The following is an 18,530-nucleotide window of genomic DNA, read 5'->3' as shown; positions in this document are numbered from 1 at the left end:
CTTTGCTCCTGACCATTAGCTGACTGGCCCAGCAATTCTTTTTTGCTTTTTGTTTTTTTTTGAGGAAGATTAGCCCTGAGCTAACTACTGCCAATCCTCCTCCTTTTGCCGAGGAAGCCTGGCCCTGAGCTAACATCCGTGCCCATCTTCCTCCACTTTATACATGGAACGCCTACCACAGCATGGCTTTTGCCAAGCAGTGCCATGTCCACCTGGAATCTGAACCGGCGAACCCCAGGCAGCCGAGAAGCGAAACGTGTACACTTAACTGTTGCGCCACCAGGCTGGCCCCTGGCCCAGAAATTCTTGACCCAGGCCTGGTAAATAAGCTTCTCTCTCATGTGAGTGTGGCGTCCAGAGAGATACAAGACCAGAAGTCCTGGGGGCTGAATAAATTCACGGCATGGAAGAAGATGCTCCTGAACTTTGACAGCTGTCTGTCTCTCTGCCGGTGTGGGTGCCTTGTGCTTCTGGTCTTTAACAAATCCTGAGCTGGGCTGGGAGGACACTAGCAGGCATCTGTCTGTCATCTGGACAAGGCATGTGCAACTCTTCTCTTTTTATCTTTCTTCTGCCTTGAACTCCACGTCTTCAGGAAGAAGCAGAAATCCATTCCATCTTTGTGGACTGTAGGCTGGGCCAGAGGCCCATGAGAGTCTCCTGCACTTGTTCATGTTCCTATGATACTTGCTCAGCAACCACCGGCAACCTGTGCTCTATCTGCTGTTATCCAGGCCTGAGGTTGAAGTGGGTGGGTGGTGAGGCTGAAAGCAATAGATAGCTCTGACCAAAGGTTGCAGGGTGGGGCTGTTCTCTCCACTGCTGCCTGTTGGGTATGAAAGGAGAAAGAGGAAGGGCAGGAGAGAGTAGGTGCCGAGAGGGAATGTGGTGGGGGAAGGGTGCGTGCTCCTAGAGCAGCAAAGCTCATCGCAGCCAAGGAAAAACTAGACAAGCACCTGAGAATAAAAAATAGATGATTAGTAGAAACACCTTGTAAAAATATCTGTTCATGAAAAGTAGGTCTCTGAAATGTAAATGCCCTGAAAATCTGCAAGTCCAAAAGATAAACTTCCTGAGTTTATCATCCTTAAAAACACACGCTAGAGCCAGGAGGAGAGTCAGGAGCAGGTTTTCAAGAGCTGGGAAAGAGCAGAAAAGACCTCCTGGTAAATTAAAATGAGAATTTCAGAGGAGAATATAAGAAAAATTGGGGGAAAGATCAGTAGTACAGAACACCTGTGATAATGTAATCAAGGCAATAAATAATATAGATTTTGAAAGCATAAATTATGACAAGTCAAATTGGTAGGTTTAAGCAGACTTGCAAGAGCAAGCAGTGAGTCCAGCCAAGCAGATGTTCAATGTTTAGAATTTAGGGAAGCACTTTGGGTGAGCTCTCAAAACATTTTACTTGCAAAATTAGTTCAGATTGATTTGGATATGAACATGCTGGAAATCAGACAACAAACATGGGATCTGGAGAGATACAAGGCATCCAGCAGAAAAGGAGATATGCGGAGGAAGAAATAATTTTTTATCTTTCTTTTTTCTATAGGGAATAATTTTTCTATAGGAAATAATTTTTTCATGTATTTTTCTCAATAACTATAAGGAGCTGATTAGTTTTTCCTAAACTGTGAGGGCATACATAAAATAGAAACAGGGATGTGTCAAGAAAAAGAAATAAGCGTATTAGATTTTATTTAAAAAAAAAAAAAAAAAGCTGGGGCTGGCCTGTGGCCCTGCTGTTAAGTTTGCATGCTCCACTTCAGTGGCCCAGGGTTTCACCGGTTCGGACCCTGGATGCAGACGTGGCACCGCTCATCAAGCCGTCAAGCCATCAAGCCATACTGAGGCAGTGTCCCATGTAGCAGAACTAGAACGACCTGCAACAAGAATGTACAACTATGGACTGGGGGGCTTTGGGGAGAAGAAGGAGAAGAAAAGCAATCTGAACCTGACTCTTTTCCGTGTTGAAGAGCGTCGTGACACGCAGTGATGCAATGCTAACCATCTCTTCGTTGCACCAGCACGTGTCCTCTGCCTCCTGTAGGCCGGGCACTGTGCTCGTGCTGTGTGCAGGCCAACTAAACTTGGTGTTGAGGGAGCCGCAGGAGGGTGGCCTGGAAGGTCCCAGGAGGGACTCCTAGAGTTGGTGGGAACTGAGCTGAGTCTTAGTTATGATAATAACTGCTCATGTTGTATAACATGTTTTAGAAAGCATCTCGACTTGCAGGACCTTGCTTGGTCCTTGTCGCAGCTCTGGGGGTGATGCAGAGTGTTAACACTTTTGGGCTCTCTCTCTTATCACTTCTCTACCGTGTTTGATGAGATTGGCCGTGCCCTCCGTTCAACATCTGTCCTCTCCTGGCTTCTGTGAGACTTCTTTCCATCCCCCTGGATGCTCCTCAGGATCTGTCGCCACTCTTCTTTTAACCCATCCCTAAGCTGTGGGTGTCCTTAAGGGCACTGATTCCTGCTCTCCTCTCCTCACATCATGCACTGGTGGTGAGGATTTACCCTACTTGTGGCCGACATGTTCAACACTTGGAGTGGAGCACAGTCAGGGGTGAGCAGGAGAGGCATTGGGGGATTTCAAGGGGATGGCATGTGCAGTTAGAAAAAGCAGCCCAGGTAATTCTGACAGTGCACTCACTCTCTGTTCTGAGTATCACTGACCTACACGTGCTGATGGCTACATTCCCAGCCAGCCTCTTCGTTACTCTGAGTCTATTGCCAAGTTTTCTACAGGAACTTTATGCTTGGCTGTTTCACCAGAACCTCATTCAAATGTGCCAAACCGGTGCCTGCTTCCCCACCCAAATCAGGAACGTGGCTATACCCTGTCCTCCGCCTTCTCCCCTCACATCCCTCACTCCCCCTGGCACACAATCAGTCTGCAATGCCTTTCAATTATATCTTTAAAAATCCCTAGGGGGCCAGCCCTGTGGCCTAGTGGTTAAGTTCAGGGTGCTCAGCTTCAGCAGCCTGGGTTTGCTTCCTGGGCACAGACCTACACCTCTTGTCAGCAGCCATGCTGCTGCAGTGACCCACATACAAAAGAAGCAGAGGAAGATTGGTACGGATGTTAGCTCAGGGTGAATCTTCTTCAGCAAAAACAAAAACAAAAACAAAAACCCTAGAATATGCCCACTTCTTTCTGGTCCTATTGCCACTGCCGTAAGTCAGAACACCACTGTCACTCTTTGAATTACCGCAAAAGGCTGCTAACGTGTTTTCATGCTTCCCGTCTTAAGTGCTTGGTACACATTCTCCATACAGCTATTACAATAATTGTTCTAAAGTGAAAAATCTGGCTATATGACTCATGGCCAATAGGTCAATGGAGAGGATAGTATGTGAAACTCTTTGTTATCAGGTCCTGTTTACTTGCCAGCTTCGTCTCTTGCAATTCCCACCCTATCCTCCCCTGAACCCTGTGCTTCAGTCCTACACACGTCTTCCCAGATGTGCAACGCTGTCCCTCATCTGCTTGCCCAGCCCCATCCCTTGCTTGGCTAACTCCCCCTATACCTGCAACTTTGAATTTCCAGGGTCCATCTGGCAAGCTTTTCCTGACCTGCTTCCAACCACGAGTTTGTCACCACGTCCATAATCCCGGGGAGCAGGTGTTCTCTTGTGCTCCCCCTACTAGAGTGCAAGAGCTCTAAGGAGCAAGACAACTTTTCTACATTATTTTACTTTCAGAGCCCGGAGCACAGCAGATAGCCAGTTAACATTTGTTAGATAAATGATGAGTGCATAAGGAAGCACTATTTCTCAGAGGAAGAAATAGAGGTTAACTCACGTCTCTGAGTGACACCATGAGTTTTCTAGTCTAAGATTGTTTCCAATCAATCATATACCTATAGTTAGAGAGATCCTACAGAAATACACATTTGGAGTTGAGTCTTTATAGCATGAGATATTGTTTTACAGGCTTTCCTATCTTTCTATTTTGCTGCAGAATGGTAGCACTCAGTGACAGCATGGAATGAAGAGCCAATGTGGCTGACAGCACAGGTGTAATAAAGGAGGAAGTAACCTGGAGACCGCCAGCTCTCCCTGTGCTCCTCTTTTAGCACTTAGCTTCTCTCAGGCATAGCCTCCCTCCCCGCAGATTATGTGGGTAGATTGGATGATGTTTAAAATCCTGTCTAACTCTGTGACTCCATTATACTGCATGTGTCACAGTGCCCTTTAAGCTACTTCCTCCTTAAAAAGCTCGCTGAGCCCTCAGTGAAGTGTAGTGTGAAGTGAAGTGTACCAGGAAATCCTGAAGCTTGACAGAAAAATCTCTTGGCATAAGTATCTTGGATGGCATGCAAATGAGGGGCACACCTGGCAGCTCTCAGATCCAGATGTTTTCCCCAATCCCTGGCTTTTCATTAGTAGTGAGGACTACTATCGCCATTTAATCCCTATCTAAACATACACCCACCTCCTGGTGCGGGGGCCCCAACAGTAGGTGGACCTAGTTTGAAGAGTGGAAAGTTGCGCTGGTGTCTCTCACAGCCAGCCTATCCCAAGGATCTGTACCAGATGGTTTATCATGCTCCTGTCCACAGGAAATTCCCTGGCTACATCGCTGGTACTGAGGAAAGCATACCCAGGCTGGTGCATGCTCCGTTCTGCAGAGGAGTCCCCTGCCCTCTGCCATCAGCCACAGCTGAGTGGGTTGGGGTGACATCTGTCACAAGCACAGACAAACTATAGGCTGGTTAAAAACCTGTGGCATGACCTCATGCAAAAAACATTAGCTACAGTCAGGCTCTTGAACTGGGAAATACTGCAAGAATGGGGCAACTAACCCCATTCCTTCGGTGGAAATAGTAACTGAAAAGACACAAGAGAGAAGCCCTGAGGTAAAGTTAGAACCACGAGGTGTCATGGCAACCTGAAGTTATGAGGAAGTAGAAACCAGCGTCTGCAAAAATTGAGAGGTTATGCTTACACATAGGAGTCCCTGTGGGAGGAGCTACAGGAGGCTCCCTCATCTGCGAGGGTAGTTTCAAGACCCCCATGGACGTTTGAAACTGCGGACAGTGCCAAACCCCATGTAGACTATGCTTTTTTGCTATACATACATACCTATGATAAAATTTATTTTATAAATTAAGCACAGTAAGAAATTAACAATAACTACTAATAAAATAAAACAATTATAACAATATTCCGTAATAAAAGTTACCATAGATCTTAGCAACCTCTGCATGTGATTTTTTTTCTTTTGTTCAGTCCAGAACTTCCACCTTTTCACCTAAAGGAAGCACTTTATGCCTTCTCTTTGGCACATCCAAATGGCCGGCATCACTCCTCTTGAACCTTGGGGCCGTTATAACGTAGCACAAGGGTGACTTGAACACAGGATCCGCGATACCGTGCAGCTGGTCTGATTACCGCCGGCGGCTAATCGACTGATGGGCAGGGAACAGACACAGTGCGGGTCTGCGGGACAAAAAGGTGATTCCCATCCTCAGCAGACCAGAAAGGGGTGGCGGGGTATTTTATCACACTACTCAGAGCAGGGCACCATTTAAAACTTAGGAATTATTTATTTCTGGAATTTTCCAATATTTTTGGACCACGGTTGACCACAGGTAACTGAAACCACAGAAAGTAAAACCATGGAAAAGGGGGGACTGCTGTATACCATCCGGAGTAAAGAATAAGGAAGTCAGAAAAAAGAGAGCAGAGTGGACAAGGAGAGAATGACCGTCAGGGTGAAACCCACCAGTTCCTGCTGCCGTCTGGATGCCTGTCTTGGACCTGGTCTGGTCTGAGTTCATGCTCAGAAAGTTCTGGCCCTACCACAGTTCCTTATATCTGTGAGGTTTCTCCAGTGTGTCTTTACACCAACCACCTCTTCCTCATTTCTTTTCGGTAACTAGAAGAGCCTAACACAGACACGCTTAGAGCAGGACTCCTTCATCTGACTCACTGCCCTGGCCATTGGTAGGGCTTCAAGTGTCTGAGGATTCAGGTCACTCTTTCTCCACGTTCATGTGATGTTTTCATTAGCACAGCGCAGCTTCTTAAACAGCAACCAAATTCCCACACATTGATACTTAAGGAAACATTCAAATTGGAGTTCCATGATTTGGGCCTTGTGAACCCCAAGGAAACTCTGGATGGTCTTCAAGGAGGTCTAGAAACCCTTTGAAAGTGTAGGTAGTGTAAGTGTGTGTGTGTAGGGTGCATTTTTCTCAGGAGAGCTTCCGTAACTTTTCTCAGATTCTCAGAGTGATCCCTACAGTTTAAGGACCACTGGTTCATCACTACAATGGTTGGATTTCCAAGAGCTCAGACTCTAGAATCAGAACTGTGACTGAAACTCCAGCTCTATGACTTACCATCGAGGTCACCTTGAATATTTGCTTAATGTCTATATCTTAAGTTATTCATGTGTGAAATGGGTCTAAATCCAATAGTACTTACATATAGAAGTGTTATGAGGATTAAAAAAGAAAACAGGCATAATATGCTTAGTATGGCTCCTGGCATATAGCACATTCTCAGTGATGGTATATACTACCTTTTTATTATATTTAATAAATATAAATGTGATTATTTCTTCATTGTCGTATGCTTTCAAATTCTGGATATTTATGTTTTATTTTTGAGGGCAATATTTTTTTTCACTTGAGGAAGATTGTCCCTGAGCTAACATCTGTGCCAGTCTTCCTCTATTGTGTATGTGGGATGCCACCACAGCATGGCTTGATGAGCAGTATGCAGGCATGTGCCTGGGATCTGAACTCTGTGAACCCTGGGCCCCCAAAGTGGGGTGCACCAACTTAACCACTATGCTACTGGGCCGGCCACAAGGGTAAAATTTTTTTTGTCAGAGAATTCTGAGACTAGTAGAAAAGACCAATAAACATATGTAATTTTTCAAAATTAATTTTCAAAATTAATTTTATTCTCTAGTGAAACATAGCAGAAAATACTATTGTATATACTTATATTTTATAAAATTTATAAATGCATAAAATACTGATGAACTAAATGACTAAACAGATCTATTTTATACTGATGAGCATAATTTTATATATCACCATAATAATTAATAAAAATTAGATGAATTTAAAAGTCAGCTGCTTTTCCTTAATCCTGTAGATTAGTGAAATATTGAAATGGCTAGAGTTTTCACTTGACTTGAAGAATTGTTTCCACTTAATGTACACACATTTAATACCTATTGGCTCACCATGGAGGAATAACTAAGAAACCCCAATGTAGTGACTAGAGTTGATACGAATGTTTCAATTCAGCTGCTTTCACTTGATTATATTTCTTTGATGCCAGTGAAAATCCATTATTAGGCACATTTTTGGTATTACCAATTAGCTTGGATAGGACAACATGTGATCCATGGCAGGTCAAGATTCTGACTAGCTACTTTAGAATAAATGCAGATACAGTCAAATAAACCTTACCGAGACTAATAGGATGGATGTTATTGTGACATTCTGCATCCAAATGCGAGAGAGATGACACCATTTTCTCAACTTACTTCGACTCAACATTCTACAGTTGAATCAGACCTCCCAGGAACCTGCCTGGACTCTTAGAAGTGGTGGAAAGGACTGTGGGGCAATTGTGAGCATTCAATCAGCTGTGGTGATCCAGCTGGTTCTAACAGGTAACTCCTCATGAGGCCTCTGTGGTGGAGAAAATAAATCCTCAAAATTCCTGAAGGGAGGCCCTTGACTTTTAATTTGACAGGTGGTTAGTCAGGTGTATGTGAATAATCATTATACAGAAAACAACCTCAGCAAAACAAAACCCAACCCAACTCACGAATGTAAAAAATGTCGTTTCCAAAATAATGATGTCCGGCCTGCCTTTTGGAAAGGAAAGAGGCACAGCAGTGGTCTTTACCAATGCACAATGTTCTTATCCTACCAACTGGGAGAAATAAAAGTAGAGATTTTTCTGGCCCCTATCCAGTCACTCACCCTCTATGGACTGGGTCTATTGCCTGCAGTTGCTCTCACCCACATAGGTATTTCCCTGGACTCCATGTCTGTGTAGAAGGGCAGAAGTCCTGCAATTTGCAGATTGTGTAGGTAGCAGTAGTCATGACAATGATGATAACAGTGACGATGATGGTGATGATGCTTTTAGTTGGGTGCTGTAACTTTGGGATGGATATTTGTACATAATTTCATACTAGAGGTCTCAGGTGCACTTTGGTATGGGGCGTCTGCAAGGACTGTCTTGTCTCTGAGAGAATGCCCCTTGTGCCAGTTCCTGCACCTGCCCTTGGCCTTGCCTCGGCTTAGGGCCAGTGGCCAGCATTTTGCTTAGGTGTGAGGTGGTTGCATAGCAGCTCTCTGTTCAAACATGTTGAGAACTGATTCCGACCCTTGCCCCGATCCTTCCTTAAGACATCCCCATGTAGGACGCTGTCTGAGCAGTGTCTAACCCCTGAGAAGAACTGACTAGGTCCTCAGTAAATGTTTGGCTGCTGCTTTTTGTAATGAATATAAGAAAGGTTTCTTCAAGCAAAGAGCAACCTGCCCCTTCTCCCCCTGATTCTCTGTGGTTTATTTTTTTTGGAAGGGGACAGGGACAATTAAGGCATTTGGAAAATTCCTTAGTACATTACTGGTAGTTACTTTTGATGCAACGGAAGACACGACCATTAGTACAGCTTCCGACAGTCCGTAGTCTGAATCCTTGATTTCTAACCCTTTCTATAAGGATCTCCCATTGTATTGACATCTTCATCTCTAAATTTAGGCACGCGAATAAGACCTTTAGGCAGGTCTTCTGGAAATTCCAGTGCCTCAAGATTGGGTGCCAAGCCTAGGATTAAATTGAATTTAGAATTATTATAGCAGTTGTTTCTACAAACTCATTCTAGGGAATGAAGTGGATTGGTCTAAGTGACTTTGTGTAATTTGCTAACTTGAAGCAATGTTTCCCATAGTCCCTTTCCCTGTATGGTTCCAGGTTACTATTGAGCACAAGATACATTTAAACAAGATTTATAAGGGGAAAGTGAAGCAGCAGCCATTGTTTGCCCATCGAAGGTGGGTGTGGCGCAAGGCAGGTCTGCATGTTGATGCTGATCTGTTAGCTGTCTTGTGGACCACCCAAGTCCACAGCTCCTCCAGCAGCCCCTAGATCCTCTTTCAGCTTCCCTGAGTTCCCAGCCAGATGCATTTGCAACTCCATGGTAATCCTGTTGGCTTTATCATGCAGATCACCTGTCCTTGAGACAGAGGGTGATGGCAGATGTGAGCTCCAGTTTGTCCTCAGGGGTTCCAGTTTATCTTGCTCTTTCGTGACTACCGGCCCAGGTCTGCAACTTCATGCCAATATTAGTTAGAGAAGCGACTTGCATAGACTTAACTTTTCCGCCAGCTCTCAGACTTGTGTAAAGCTTAGCTCCTACAGTAAATCCTGTTCTACCTCACTCATGGTCGCTCTGCTTCTCTCGCTGAGCCTTGGCTGCCCTCTGTTCTTATTCTAAGTGAGCACCCGCACCCTTTCCAAACAGTGGCCCTGCAGTTCAGATGCTCTTTAGGCTGTCTTAGGAAGCACCAACTCTCCCAGGGGAAAGCAAGAGGATTCTTTGCTGTAATTCATCTGGTATGTTAGCCGAACTTGTAAACTTGAACTTGTTTTAAGCAACTCAAGTATCATACTATCCATGGGAGGGGAGTAGCTAAGGTTCACAGGGAACAAAGAGACACTCCTTTGCCATCACAGAGCGTGATTGTGTAGTCAAGCACGTACACCCAAGGCACAGATATTCAAGGACTTAAACCCCTGAAGACAGAAGAGAAGTGAAGAAAAGATGAGGCTGAGGTGGAGCAAACTAAGGTAAAATCAAGCTATGTGTACAATAAATGTTGAACGAATGTATGAGAGGTGTTTTGATGTTTTTGATAAAAGACAAATATAGCAATATCGAACAAGAACATAAAATTTTTTAATCTTCCACTTTCACCATGCCCCAAAACAACTATTTTGTTCTGTTTTCAGATAGTGTTCTCCCTATCTACATACATTTGTTATATAGTTGAAATCAGTGCAACAGCTTTTTTGTATTTTCTTTCTTTTTCTTCACTTATCTTTCATATATGTTTTTCATTGACCTGGATCTTGAGGGAGGTGCTGAGTACTTTTAAGGAGATTTTCAACTTCTGTCCAAAAATGTGTTGTGTTTTCTGCTTTCAGCTCCTGCTTGACGCATTGTTTCTGAGAGGGATACGAGCTGTTTTGGACGCAGGCCTGACACAGGCTTGTGAGACGGTGTGCAGCCATCATGAGCCCTGGAGCCGAGAGGCGGCTGAGGTCTAAACTTTGCTATTGTATTTAAATTTCCTGCTACAGGCCTTGCTTACCCGGCTTGAAAATTTAAAAAGCTCCAGTCAAGACAGAGCCGTTTTGGGGGTGCTGGCCGTGGCTGGCAGAGGGCGGATGGTGCAGGCTGCTGGAGAGGGGAAGGCAGCTGCTTACGTCCCTGGCCAGAAAGAGCTCTTTCTGGACTCAGGATCTGTGAATTTGAGTGAGCATTAGCTTACTCCTGGGAAAGACAATTCTGTGCAGCTTCCAAGGTCCCTATCTAAGGAGCAAGTGTTTTGTGAGCTGGCTGGGCACAACCTCTGTACATTTAAGCACAGAAACACAGTTACAGTGAAACCTGACCTTGAACTCCAATGTATTCCATTGATGAAAATGGAGCCGCTGTGGCTGAGTTTGAATTGGTGACTGAGAATTTTCCTCCTTGGCCTTCGCCTCCCACTTACCCTCACCCTATTTCTTTTCTGCTGCAGCCCCTGGGGCCCATGTGGATATCAGAAAAATAGCTTGAAAAATGCAAGTTTAGAACCACTTTCGTTCATACTTAGTCTTGTGAGGAAATTTTAAGTTTCAATGTTTGAGTTAGATATTTTGCATTTTTTTATTTTCATTAATCTCTTTGTAATAATAATGATATTATAATAGCAAAATCTGTAATTTCAAAATCATAGCTCCTACAAAGAGCCAGGCCCTGTGCAAAGCACTTACATATATCAACTCATTTAATGTTTTCAACAACCTACGAGGTAGGTACTCCCATAATTCGATTCCAAAATGTATTTCTCTCTCACATTTCAGCATCTGTGAAATTAAAATGTGTCTTACTTTTGCTGGCATGTCATAGTTTAATTGGCAGCATTTTAAAATTTCTTAATGGAACATAAAAATAATGGTATGTTTTACAATAGAGGACAACTTAGAATCCATAAAATAGAATATTACTAACCGCATTTTACACATGAGGAACTAAGGCACAGAGAGGTCAGGTAACTTGCCCAGTGTCACAAACCTTGGCATTCTAGCTTAGAGTCTGTGCTTTTAGCTGCCTTGTGCCCCTACTGGCATTCAGCATGCTGTTCCCCTGTCCCTCCTTGGGCGGCCGGAGGGGTGCACTCTCAGCCTAGAGGCCTTGCCAGTGCTGACAGTGGATTCCATCCGTTGGCTTGAGGCCGTCTTCCAGGAGCCCTCCATGACAGGACAGGTGCCCTTGGCAGCGTTAACACAGTGAACCTTTTTCATTCAGCCATTAATATTCTGCTGGGACTTACTTATTACAAGCTTTTCCAAATGAAAGGCAATTCTGAAACAGTCTTTTGGAGATGAGGCACAGAACACGTTTTGATAAGGGAGAGACTGGAAGGATAAGTGTTGTGCTAGAACTGGTTCCGACTGGCTTGCAAAAGCACTTGCCAGCTGGTTGTTAAATCATCGTAGCTCGAAACTGACCACAGTGGAAGTGTTTACATTACAGAAATCAGCAAACATTATGAATCAGGACAGTTGTTCATTGGTCCTTTTCAGAGAGCCAGTTTATGAGCACAGCACCAGATAGATGCTAAATTACTGGGTTCCAGAAGAATGCCCTCATTGGTCAAAACACAATAGTAGAGGGAATCAGGTGGGGCAAGTGTGAGAAAATGAGCAGATATTCTGAAGTTTCCAAAATAGTCTCAATGTCAAATAATTCCACTATTATTAGAGTTACGTCTTGTGTGTGTGTGTATTTTAGTTTAATTTAATTTATATCATAATCTTAACATCCATAGGGCAGGAGACCAAGAACACATATACTACCTATCTGAAGAGCTGTAGAGAAATAAAAATTACCCAAGGATAGAGCACTGCTCACTTTCTATTTTGCCCTCCTTGTTGATGGAAGTAGAGGTTAGTAAGCTATTTGTCAAGGCAAGTGAGTGGCTGCTGGGGCTTCTGAGATCATCCCAGAAGCATAGCTCAGAAACAATAACCATTAGATCCTAGGGGGCAGTGCTGAACAGGTACGAGGTGATCAATAAGTGGCTATTGTTGAAATAAGCAATTATATAAGTTCTTATACAGTCACACCTCTTCCATGTGGGTTCTTCTATTATTTTTCTTTTGCTCCTTGGTGATTCTCAGTAAAAACACAAAACAAAAAGAGCTTGTGGGTTTATCATTGGGAGGAGGAAGGAAGGTGGGCTGGTGCCTAGACTGTGCCTCAGCCTGAAGACAGAAAACTTAGGGAATAAACTAGATTGTGGTGAGGTTAAAAAGAAACCCAAGGCTGGCCAACACCTCCAGTGTTTGGTAAAGAGCAAACAAAGGTCATGGGAGTAGGCTAGGTCTGAGGAGAAGCTCTTGGGGCCAAGAGTGAGGGAAGGGAGCTTGAGTCCCCAAACAGGAGCTCTTCGGCCATCCTGGCGGCAGAGAAGGCACCACACATTGGTTGCGGGAGGGGCAAGAGAAGGGGGAAAGACTCTTAAGGCAGACTGGAGGTGGAAGTGTGTGTGATGGCTGCTTTACAGGTTTGAAGGGCTGCCCATTTCTCATTTCCAAATTGATCTATTCTAGAAAAAAAAACCCTCTGTGATTCTCCTCTATTTAGAGCTGCCAGGGATTCAGCTCAGAAAAGATACCTCCATGGATGACAGGATGGAGAGTTTAGCAGTTGGACACTTGGCTGACCCAGAGGGAGAGTATAGCTTTATGATTGTATAATATGAAGGCTGAACAGCAACTTCTGGAAAGACTTTCCTGACACCTTCTCCCACTTATAGAAAAGGGCTGCTCTATTAACAAATTTGGTTCTCATTAACAATCCTTTGAACTGGGAGAGTGATCCTAGCTGATTGGAAATAATTATCAACCTCTCCAAATGATTAAACAGCATGTGTGGGTTTTCATTTATATCATCACTTTGATTGAATCACGTGTATGTGTGTGGGACAGTGTATTAACAAGGTGTCTCTCTTCATAGTAATAATAAATACTTTATGAAAAAGAGTTACATATTGCTCAGCATAAAAGGAAAATCAAGAAGTTTAGGGCAGGTGAGCAAAAGAACAAAATTAGGACCTAAAATAAATTATGAAAGACAGGCTGTGGCAGAAATAAATTTTCATGGCTCATAAATGATAAACACATAGAAAAATACGATGTTCCAAGCATAGCATCAGAAGATTGAAAATTCTGGTCAGCGTCAACAAACAAGCGGTGTAATTAATCTGGAACAGAAAGAATACCACAGATGTTTAAAATTATTTTTTTTTCTACTGACTCAGTCTCCTGCATATTTATAAATTGGAGGTTGTAGATTAATAGCTCCTGAGGTTCACGCCCAGTGGGCCCAGCTCCAGGCTTGCATTTGCACTCAATGACGTCTTTCTGGATTCACACTGTTTCCCCTAATCAGAATATAAGAAAAATTAAGCCCTAACCCTGCTGTGTCACCCTGGTCTCCCGAGCGCACTCTGTCCAGGAGTCACTCAGCAAGGATAAAAGACAGACTCCCACCAGGAATGGAGCAGCTCGTGGAGGTGGTGCAGGCTGCTTGCTCTTCCTGCTAGTATAACTCAGTTTGGTGCGGCCGCATTCATCACACAACAATAGTAACTCGCTTCCACCTGGATCATTTGAATTCTGATTTTGCTGCATGCCTCCATCTGGATTACCTCAGCAAACTTTAAACGCTAGAGAAAAGACTGTGCAAACATGGGAGTTCACAACCTCTGAGGACGTTTTATTTCACAACCCCGAGGAGCAGGCAGATGTTTCATGGAGAGGTAAATTCAGTCACCAAGACATTTTGCTGGTGGCTCAAGGTCTCCACCGAGTCAGAGGCAAAACAAACACTAGAATCTTGGCCAGAATTTAAAATTCTGGAGTTTGCTGTCTGTTAGAGCCCTGGTCTCTTCCAGGTTGTTGGGGTTTTTAGTGCTTGTTGAGCAAGGACACGTATCTGGAAGGGCAGTGAAAGGCAGAGGGGCCCGGCTGCTTGGGAAGAGGCCCGCTGTACAGAGCAGGGTTCTGTCTCACACCCACAGCCCTGCCTGCAGCGCTGCCTGACGGGACTCCAGGAGAATTTCGCTCAGGCACTGTGGCCATCCCTGTGTCTCAGGGGGTCTAAAGGGCAGCAGAGGCATGGCAACCCTGCCAGACCCCTTGTCACCTGGAGGGCTCATCCCCTCCTCGGGTTAGAAACTCCAAATCTCATGTGGGGTCTGCACAAGCATTTGCCTTCCCATGGACACCGAAATCAGGTAGAGTTTGCCAAACTGCGAGTTCTTACAGAAGGCTTTCTACTTCTTTGCCATGAGGTTGATTGAAAGCTGAGTTCTTAGTTCTTTTTCTATGAAATAAGTTAGCAAAAGAGAATATGATGAGAATAGATTAAAATGCACTAAAAATAAAATACTCTCATCTCTAAAAATTGTGTATTCACAATTTAAATGTTATCATGACTTAGATATGAGTTTTTGTCTACATTTACTTTCAAGATGCAAAAGGTATTTCAACACACATAGCTCATACAAGAAGGAGAAAGCACTCAAAGATCCTGAGAAATCATCTGTCGGCTTAGTAACCAGAATAGAAATAGAAATAGAAACCAGGTATAAAAACAATTTCTCAAAATCTCTGACCTACGAAACATGCATTTGGTTGTTACATGTAAACTGGCCCTTCCCCCATTGCCTGTGTCTTCTCTTAATAATTCCCACATCCTTTTATTCTTCCCCAAATCACTAGGTTAGGGGAATATTAGCAATTATCTCTAACAGACCCACTTAGCTTGTGTTTACATAATAACAGGAAAACATTTCGGGAAGGCATTCGCTATTGCACCGGGTGTAGGCCTTAATTTCTTCGTGTAAGAACCAGTTCTTCTTTACAGACTGTTTCATCACAATGTTTACTTCCAGCCAGCAGGCTCGGCCTTGCGAAGGGGTGTTTTCCACATAAAAGCCCCCTGGTTGGATAAGAAAGAAGTGGCCTCACCCAGCCCGTCCTAAAACTGTCTTATCTTTAACACATTTTCTAACTTCTTTTAGACAAAAGAAGGAAACCAATACAAGTTGAGGCTCACAATATGGTTAGGAAGATAGAGCACTAGCGCTGTATCAGGGACAGGTCCTCCTGTGAAAATGGAGGAGACGCGAAGGAGAGAACCATTAAATTTCATAATGTTCAGAGCTGGAGGGGCTTAAAACTAATCTGATCCTCCTTATTCTACAGATATGGGAACTGGGAACCACACGGGACAAAGCAACTGATCAATTTCTAAAAACACTTGGCCTATGACCCAAGAGCTGATTGAAACATTCCAAGGCAGATTTTTCCAGATATTCCAGAAAAAAACATCCAATATTCTCTTTCATTCCAAAATTCAATCATTGATGTTGCCTGGCAGTCATTTCCTATATCTCTCAAATTTCTCAGGCTGGCTTGTTCAGGACCAGTTTACTTTTTGGCAAACTGTCTCAGGTGGATAAATATTCCAAGAAAGGACTGGAGTCTGGCTCTGGCTAAAGGGGACCCTAACTCCAGCTGGAGACAAACCTCTGTAGCTGTGCGTGGAGGTCTTCCCGCTCAGTGGTTTGCCCGTGGCTGAGAGCTGAGGACCCTTCAGCACAGAGGGTTCCGAACTCTCACTTGGACATGTTCTCTGAAGGGTCTGTGTCCTGACTCAGTCTGAGGGGCAGAGAGGAAAGCTTTTCTGTTTTGATCACTTCCTTTTGGGGAGTTTAAGCTTGTCTCTTGCTCTTTCAACAAATCCACAAGACTGTCCTTGGCTCTCTCCTCTTTCCTTTTTTTGAATCTTACTTTTCTAGTTACTTAAAGTTTTGTCAACTTTCTGCCCCACCCCCCCTTCACCGTAATTGTCTAATCCCATGTAAACAAAGTATTGAGTTCCTTTTTCATCTTCATTTTCCCCCTTTAGTTTTCTGGATGCCTTAGGAAGTTTACCCTCTTTACCAAAAGTGAATTTTGCTTGTTTGGACATTTAAAAATTAATGTCTTCTAGTTTCTCTGAGACTGTGTTCTCTCACTTTCTTAATCACTAAACTTCATGAAAGAGGTCTATACTTAGACTTAGTGTCTTCACATCTCATTAATTCCTCAGCCCATTTCAGTCTGGCTTCCACCAACATGGACAATTAAAACTGCTCTCTCACCAGCATCCCTCCCAATCGGCCAGTTCAATGGCTCCAATTTTCCCTGTCACGCTACTTGACATTTATGCAACATTTGGCATGGCTGACCAGCTGCTCTTACTAAAACTCTTTCCATTCTCAGCCTCTTTTATTTCATCGGCTCCGGCCTCTCTTAGCTTTCCTCTTGAACTTCCTTTCCTGGTTCCTCCTGCCTTTTGATGTTGTCTTTCTAGGGAATCCGTGTATGGTTTGCTCACACCGCACACCGTTGCTCTACCCTACTTTCTCCAATAACCCCGTATGCATTGATGAAGTTCTCTGGTTGATAATTTCTCATCTGAGCTCCAGTCCGTCATCCTCATTATTAAATTCTCTGTGCCTTTGCCCCTGCTGTTTTCTTGGCTGGCTAGGTCCCTCCTTCACCTCCTCTGCATGGAGCACTGCTGCTAATTATTTAAGACCACCTTCCTCCTCTTCAGAACATTCTCCGTCACCCTGAGGAAGAGTTAGTGTTATTTCCTTTCTGCTTTTGAACATTGTGATAGTGATAATGACTAACAGGAAGTGAATTCTTATGTGCCAGTCTCTGCCCCGGGTCCTCATGGATTATCTGGTTCAATCTGCACAAGAGCCTCTCATGCAGGGACTTTTGTCATCCACCGATTTTGAATGAGAAACCTAAGACTCAATGTAATAACTTATCACTTCCCACAAGAAAGTTTCAAACTGGGAGTCTGAGTCCAAGACCTTATGCTGCTCCCCAAGTAACACCAGCTAACTGTCACCGACTGCTCACTTTGTGCATGGGTTTGTGGGTGTCATCTCAGTCCCCAGAACGCTGTTAGGAAGTAGTGCAATTATTATATCTATTTGATGAATGAGGAAAGTGAGGCACAAACAGATTAAACCGCTTGCTCAGAGCTGCATAGCCCCCAAAGCAGCCCAGCCGGGATGCACTGTGTCTATTCACCTCTGTTGTAGAACTCCCCAAACTGCGCTACAATCAGCTACCTACGACAATTTCTAGTCTTCTCTCAGCCCCTTCAGGACCCAGATGATGGCCTTTTAATATTTTACCCTCTGTACCTAGTCACAGAATGGAAGTTCAATAAACGTGGAGAGGAAGATTGATAAACATACGGGCTGGTGTTGTCTTTGGGTTCTTTTTCTAGGACAACTGATAGGCACCCACTTTGTTATCTGTTTTCCATAGCAAATCGTTTTTTTGAGCGTAGCATTATGGAGCCAAATGTGAAAGTGCTGTCTCTGCAAACTTTGTTTTTGAGCAGAAATAGTTTCAGTTCCCAAAGGTAAAATAATTGCTGCCCCGACAGCCTGTATGGGCTTGCCTGGCCCTGTAGCAGTTTTAGCTCCTGTATGCAGATGGAAGGGTTTCTTGAAGAGACCCTTTACCTCTTCAGAGACAAATGCCACATTTCACCGAAGAGAGGCCAAATGCAAATTTAAGCCACATGCAGGTTTGAAAGAGGCTGTTTTCTGTTGAATGAGGCCATGTCTGCCCACTCAAATACTTGCTAGGTCCTACTTCCTTCCTTCCTCCCTCCCTTCTTTCCTTCCTTCCTTTCCTCTTTCCTCCCAATAGCTGGGTTTCACGGTGTGCTTAGGCAGCCACATAAAATCTAATATGCATCCCATTTCTAACGATATAATCTGCATCTCTCCACTCTCTCCAAAACAAGTTGGTTTTGTAGTTTTCAAACAATAAAATACAATGCTTCTCCTTTTTCTTGTTTTGTTTGTTTATAAAACTATAAAAGTAATACATATTTATTGTAAAAAATATCCAGAATGCAAACATATGCAGTAAAATTTAAAAATCCTTCTTTGCTGAGTGTATCTCCAATGCTACTCCTCTACTTACTTTGCGTGGGCCATGTTTTTCTATGTATTATATACATAAATGTGCATAAATACACACACACATTGAGTTTTCAAGTTTCGTCAACTGAGATCACATCATATATACTACTTTCAGCACGTTTCACATAACAATATATCTTTCCATGTCACTGTTAATAAATCTACTTTAATCTTTTTAATGCTTACATAGTATTCCAC

The 18,530-nt window shown here is 43.6% G+C and overlaps 1 long non-coding RNA gene across 1 annotated transcript in view; it reads left to right on the top strand.

Annotated features, from left to right (window-relative positions):
* LOC139080803 (uncharacterized) overlaps positions 1-18,530 on the top strand; it is a 41,224-nt gene that overhangs the window by 15,794 nt on the left and 6,900 nt on the right. The window contains exon 2 of the long non-coding RNA XR_011535599.1: positions 10,195-10,311. This is a non-coding gene — a long non-coding RNA (uncharacterized lncRNA). The remainder of the gene's footprint in view (positions 1-10,194; positions 10,312-18,530) is intronic.

The sequence above is a fragment of the Equus przewalskii genome, chromosome 32 (genome assembly GCF_037783145.1).
Source record: "Equus przewalskii isolate Varuska chromosome 32, EquPr2, whole genome shotgun sequence".
Lineage (NCBI taxonomy): Eukaryota > Metazoa > Chordata > Mammalia > Perissodactyla > Equidae > Equus > Equus przewalskii.
This window is presented reverse-complemented; position numbering and strand designations above follow the sequence as displayed.